General features: G+C 45.3%; 1 pseudogene; it reads left to right on the top strand.

The window, feature by feature from the left end:
* Positions 1–1,324: 1,324 nt before the first annotated feature.
* On the top strand, positions 1,325–2,395 carry LOC102829410 (annotated as a pseudogene).
* Positions 2,396–7,198: the final 4,803 nt, after the last annotated feature.

The following is a 7,198-nucleotide window of genomic DNA, read 5'->3' as shown; positions in this document are numbered from 1 at the left end:
TCACTTGAAAGGACAAGCAGACCAGCCTGGAGCGGCTAGAAGAACAGAAGACACTTCTTGAAAGAAAGACCTACAGGAAAAATACAAAACAATAGAGGCAGACCGACTGTTACTATAAGAACAAACAAGTTGCTTGCCCAGGAAACATCAAGGCAAGTGGTCGGGTCTCCTCAGTGCAAACCCCCTTCCAAGACTAAGACTCAGTGGGAATACACGCTCTGATTGGTGACCATGCTCATCACCATAAGGGGAAGTGAGGGAAAAACAGCAGTGAAGTGGTGAGCTAAGCCCTGCAATGTTCAATAGAACACCCAGGTGAAGACCGAGTTGTCCAGCAGTGTGGCAAGACCTGGGGACTCTTGGACCCAGAGTCAGTGACATAGCCACAGAGGACAAGAGTGGAGAGTGAAGCATCCAGCTGATAAGAAGAGAGGGCATATGCACAAGAACACCCACACTTGCAGATAATACCCACTTGACCTGGCTTCAATGACTGGATGATCAGAGCTCAACCAGAAGAAGAAAGAAGAGGAAAAAAAGAGTAATCTGATACAATTTGATGAACATGACCTACACCTATGGATGCAGTCACTCAAAAAGAGGGAACAAATCCTTACAGCAAGAATCATTCCCACCCCATCCATACACAGAGTAGACAGGGATGGGCAACTTGGACATTGGCTACCCAAAATGAGGGGGAAGGGCTACAAAGGCAAGAAGTGACTAGCTTACAAGCTTTCAAGAGGGAACCTAGATCCGGGGGGCCTGGGGGAGGTAGAATCTCCAGTGAGTAGTATCCAATCTGTCTAGGCGGGGCTGATGAAATGAAATGTGGATGGGTCTCTTGTGATACAATAGTGAATAATTGTTATCAGGACTGATTGTGAGGGTTGGAAATGTAAAGGTAGACATTTTCTAGCAAGGAGGGGAGTGATTAATTTTCCAGTCTAGGAGCAGAGGTCCCTAGGACCATCAATGGAGAAGAGCGGAGAGCAAGACCCTACCCAGAGAAGCAGTGATGCCTGAGATGAAGGCAGAGAAGATGACATGGAGAGATGGAACAGCTGGGGACTTTAGATCCAGAGAGGGAGAGGGACTGTGTGTTGAAGACCGGGGTGGGGGTGGGGATGGGGGTATTTGCAGGCTTGTAGGGTATACCCTTTGGTTGATGTGCATGGAGGGGATTGTAACCATGCCAAGGAAACGATATACGAAAGAATGAATGTAAAACGAATGTTCTCCCATGTAAACTATCACATAATTCACAATAAAACATTAAAAAAACAAAAAGAATGTTCTTTAGAGCCAAGATCGGAACCACATGATGGCTGCCCAGGACCCTGGGGGCATTAGCCCTCTCCAGCAAATGGTAGCTTCGGAGACTGGAGCTGTGGTCACCTCCCTCTTCATGATACCTCGGGAAGTGGTAAAGGTGTGCTTGCAGTCCCAGCGCCCTCAGTGGCCTGCGATATGACACCTCCTTCTAGACTCTGGTGTCTCCTACACCAAATTGCCCACCTCTCGCCAGCCCACAAAGAAGTGCCTCCTGTACTGCAGTGGGGTCCTGGAGCCCTTTACCTGTGCCCAAACAGTGCCTGTTGTGCCACTTGGTTTCAGGATCCTACCCACTTCATTGGCACCATGGATGCCTTTGTGAAGATTGTGCGGCATGAGGGCACCAGGACCCTGTGGAGCGGCCTCCCGGCCACCCTGGTAATGACTGTACCAGCCACTGCCATCTACTTCACTGCCTATGACCAACTCAAGACTCTCCTGTGTGGCCGAGCCTTGACTTCTGACCTCTATGCACCAATGATGACTGGTCCACTGGCCCGCTTGGGCACTGTGACTGTCGTCAGCCCCCTGGAACTGGTACGGACAAAGCTGCAGGCTCAGCATGTGTCCTACTGGGAGCTGGGCATCTCTGTGCAGGTCACGGTGGCTCAGAGTGGCTGGCATTCCCTGTGGCTGGGCTAGGGGCCCACTGCCCTTCGGGATGGTCCCTTCTCAGCCCTCTATTGTTTCAACTATGAGCTGGTAAAGAACTGGCTCAGTGGACCCAGACCAAAGGACCGGTCATCAGCTTTGTGGCTGGTGGCATTCTCAAGGATGGTGGCAGCCATCCTGACTCTGCCTTTTCGACGTGGTGAAGACTGAGCACCAGCTTGCACTGGGAGCAGTGGAGGCTATGAGAGTGAGACCTCCACTTGTCGACTCCACCTGGCTGCTGCTGCTGAGGAGGATCTTGGCCGAATCAGGCTCTAGGGGGCTCTTTGCAGGCTTCCTCTCGAGGATCATCAAGGCTGCCCCCTCCTGTGCCATTATGATCAGCACCTATGAGTTCGGCAAAAGCTTCTTCCAGAAGCTCAACCAGGAACAACTACGGGGCCCTTGAAAGGGGTCAGGGGCTGAGGATCCCCATCTCTTCAAAGGATGGAATGCAGAGAGAGAGGAGACTGAGCCAAGAGCCTTTTCCTCAGCACTTAGGAGCCGGAGCGGAGTGCCGCATCCCTTCCCACCTCAGGGCCCTCAGGACCTTGGATGTGGCTCCCCTCCTGCTGCTCCCCACCCGAGACTCAGCATTCTCAAACCCCTACCCCAAATTCAAGGTCAAATCTGCTGCCTGCTCACACCCTTGTTTCCATGTATGTTTGCTGTAACTGGGCCTGCCTCCCAGAGTCAAAATCTCTCGTCTGCCTCAGTCTTCCTACCTGTATTAATTCCTGATGTCTAAAGATGATGATGCTCTGGTAGCGTGGTGGTTACGAATCGGGCTGCAAACCGCAAGGTCAGCAGTTCGAAACTACCAGCTGCTCCATGGGAGAAAGATGAGGCATTCTGCTCCCGTAAAGATTTACAGCCTTGGAAACCCTGTTCAGGGTCTCTATGGGTCGGAACCGACTCGATGGCACTTAACAACAACAACAAAGATGATGAACTTAAAATTAAAAAACAAAACAAACAAACAAAGAAACAAAAAAAGAACGCTCTTTAGAAGCAAGGATTGCAAGACTTCATCTCTCCTACTTTGGGCATGTTATCAGGCGGGACCTGCCCCTGAAGAAGGACATCATGTTTGGTAAAGTACAGCTTCAGTGAGAAAGACAAAGACCCTCAACAAGAAAGACTGACATCGTGGCTGTACCAATAAGTTCAAACACAGTAACAATTGTGAGGATGGTACAGGACTGGGCAGTGTTTCATTCTGTTGTAATATAAGCTTGCTATGTGTCGGAACTGACTTGACAACACCTAACAAGAGCAACAGTCTTCATCTGAATATAGAGTGATGTTTCTCAGGGGTCAAACAATTTACTGAAAAGCCTAGCATCATTTTAGCACAAAGTGTGTCCTGGCACATTGATGAAGAGGACTTTTTCAGATACCAGTGGATCTTTCTGGAAAGGCTGCTCTCTTGCCCTGTGGTTTCAAGATGGTTCATCCTGCTTACCCCTAGAATGTTAGTGCTAGTGTCTTTCGAAATCTGCTTTGCCATTTTGTGAGGGGGCTAACTGAGCAGATGGTCAAGGCCACTGAGATGCTAGGTAATGAGCAAGTGCCTCACACCAGCCTATCAGGGTCTTGTCACCTTGCCAGGAATGACAGCTTGACTATCTGGCAACAGCCCTGATGTTGAGAAGGAAGCACAAATCTTACCAGGCCAGTTATTCATGTAGTTACACTTTCAAATTCTCTCTCTAAAGCACTTCTTCTCACCTTTCCAGCTGAAGTGATCTGGAATTGCAAAGTTTCCAGGAAACAAGACTGTATTAATATGGTTCATCACTTGGCTGAGCATTTTCTGAGTTTGGGAAAAGTGGACATACCAGATACAGGTCAGATGATGCTCTTCCTAACACCATTCTTCACTCTTCCCATCTGCTCTGCTTGAATCCTACCACTGCTCCAAATCTGGCTGTAAATTGTCAGCACTTCCTCCCACCATCCTCCCCCCACCCCCTCAATGCTGGGCTAACCTTCAGTCACCTCAAGTATCCCTGCCTCCTTTCTACTTTATCTTCACTTGCTGAGTTGGAAAGTCATTGCTGTTGTTAGATACCATTGAGTCAGTTTTGACTCATAGCAACCCTGTGCATAAAAGATAAGACACTGTCCAGTCATGTGTCCTCCTCACAAATGTTGCTACATTTGAGCCCATTATTGCTCCCACTTTGTCAATCCATCTCATTGAGAGTCTTCCTCCTTTTCTCTGAACCTTATTTTGACAAGCATGGTGCCTTTCTCCAGGACTGCTGTCTCCTGATAACATGTCTAAAGTATGAGAGATAAGTCTCACCATCCAGGCTTCCAAGGGGTGGGAAAGTATGGCTATATAAAAGTGGTACTGTGGAGACATCTGACCTTCTCTAACTTCATAAAAGTGGAAGAGGAATAAAGATCAATAGCCCAAGGCTATTTCCTAGGAGGTGGTCATACAAGCCTCTACTCTCCAATCTTTTCGCCAATTTTGAAACCAACTGTCCCTCCCATAGCATGCTCTATTTCTTTGGTGTGTTTGATAATTCGTTACATTTGGCATATAGAATTTGTAGATAAATCTCATGATTATTAGGTTTATTAGGGAAGTAACAGGTTGCAATTCCAGACCAGAAATTACTCAGCATACAGCTCTTCAATCAGGACAGCCACTTCTCAGCAGTCCTGACAGGCATGCCTCTCTCTGGCCCTCAGCCTATCAACTCCAAGGCCCCTTGGCATCTGCTGTGCTAGGGCAAGTGTTACAAAGCTGTTTTATTTCTGTTGATAAGTGCCTAGAGGCACCCCATTCCAACAGTAAGCTTTGGCCTGAAGGCACTCAGCTCTAGCTCTGAGGATTGACAACCCTAGCTCTGCCAAGTGCCTAGAGGGACCCTGATCCTCCAGGAAGCTTCCTGTCAGAAGACACTCAGCTGTCTCAGTCTGGGGTTCTGGAAGCCCTCCATGACATTTCCTGTTGCTGCCATTTCTCTATCACTATTTCTTGTCACCTCTCACTATATTAATATGGTGTTTCTGAGCTCTTTTTCTCTCCTGGGTTGAGGAGGTACTCAGGACAGGAATCCTGGGTCCAAAGGACATGCTCCACTTCTAACTTTTCTTCTTCCATAGTTGTTGTGATGTACTCCTTTCTTACCTGTGGAAAGGTTCATTTTAAGCCTAGAAGAATGGCAAAACTGACAAGTCCCATGTTAAATTTCCATATACTTCACTTGCATTGTCCACCTAGTTATTTGGTGGGCGTTACAAAACTTCAGCTAGAAGGGTCGTATTAAGAAATCCATTATACCAAAGGTTGTCCATGAAAGACAAGAGCACTTTCATGAAAGAGCTGGCAATGAAACAGGGGAATGGTGGGTACTAACACTTAGCCCTGGCAATATAAGAGACAATTAAAAATGAGGCAGGGAAAAGTAAAGAGATATGAGCCTTGGGCAATCTGGAATTGAGTAGATTAGAAAAGGAATATGGCCACTTGCCAAACAGGGAATAGGAATAAGGAAATTTTCAGCAGTTGAAAAGACCTCAGGGGGTTACTTAGCCCAATCCATTAACATTCAGAAAGAATACAGAATAAACAAATAAATAAATAAATACTAAGGAAGCTTATGTGCAAATAAAATACAGTCTGCAAATAAAAGGCAAAAACTGGAATGCTGACTCTTAAAACAATACTTTTTCCCTACATACCACTGCCTAGTCCAAAGCACCACCACTTGTCTGTCAGTTTGTTGCACTGTGGTGGCTTGCATGTTGCTGTGATGCTGGAAGCTATTCCAACTGTATTTTAAATGCTGGCAGGGTTCCCCATGGTGGACAGGTTTATCTGGGCTTCCAGAGTAAGACACACTATGGAGAAGGAGAGGTGGACTATGTTTAGCCAATGAAAACATTATGAATAGCAGTAAAACACTGTCAGATAGAAGCAGAATACGGAATATTGAAACATGTAACAGTATATTGTCAGATATAGTGCTAGAAGATGAACCCCTCAGGTTGGAAGGCACCCAAAATACCACTGGGAAAGAGCTGCCTCCTCAAAGTAGAGTTGAACATGGTGACACAAATAGAGTAAAGCTTTAGGGAACTTCATTTGGATGAGGCACAACTCAAAAGAAGGAGAAACAGTTGCAAATATCCATTAATAACCAGAACATGGAATATAGGAAGTATCTAATCTAGTAAAATTGGAAGCTGTCAAAAATGAAATAGAATACATAAACATCAATATTTGAGGTGTGGTTGCTAAGAGCCATCAAATCAATTTCAACTCATAGTGGCCCTGTACAGAGTCTCCTAGGAGAAGCTGGTGGACTTGATCCATTGACTTGCGGTTTGCAGTCCAGTGTTTAGCCTACAGAACCCAACCAGAATTCCATCCTATGCATTAGTAAGCTGAACTGGACCAGTGTTGGCTGTTTAAAATCTGATGGTTACATGGTTTACTATGCAGGGAATGACAAATTGAAGAGGAATTGCATTGCATTCATCATCAAAGAAGACATTTCAAGATGTATCTTGAAGTATAATGCTGTCTGTGAGAGGATAATATCTATATGCCTACTAAGAAGACCAGTTAGTACCACAATTATTCAAATGTATGCACCAACCACTGAAGCTAGTGATGATGAAATCGAAGAATTCTACCAACTTCTTCCATCTAAAACTGATCAAACATGCAATCTAGATGTATTGATAATTACTAGTGATTGGAATTCAAAGGTTGGAAACAACAAAGAAGGATCAGTAGTTGTAAAACTATGGCCTTAGTGATAGAAACGATGCAGGAGATCACATGATAGAATTTGCAAGACCAATAACTTCTTCATTGCAATTCTTATTTTTAAACAACATAAAAGACACATGAACCTCACAAGATGGAATACACAGAAATCAAACTGATTACATCTGTGGAAAGAGATGGCAGAAAAACTCCATAGCATCAGACAAAAGAAGGTCAGGGGAAGATTAAGGAAGAGACCACCAATCGCTCATATGCAAGTTCAGGCTGAAACTGAAGAAAATTAAACAAGAAGAAAGCAAAAGATCATTAAGAAGGCAAAAACAAAAAGACTAAAATGGCTGTCAGAAGAGACTGAAACTTGCTCTCCAGCATAGAGATAAATGCTAAAACAAATTGAAGAAATGAGAAGGAAAAAAAAAAAAAAACCTGAACAGGAAATTTCAAAGGGTAGATCGA

This window comes from Chrysochloris asiatica, unplaced genomic scaffold, assembly GCF_000296735.1.
Source record: "Chrysochloris asiatica unplaced genomic scaffold, ChrAsi1.0 scaffold00035, whole genome shotgun sequence".
Taxonomy (NCBI): Eukaryota; Metazoa; Chordata; class Mammalia; order Afrosoricida; family Chrysochloridae; genus Chrysochloris; species Chrysochloris asiatica.
Note: the sequence above shows the minus strand (reverse complement) of the source record. Positions and strands in the feature narration are given on the sequence as shown.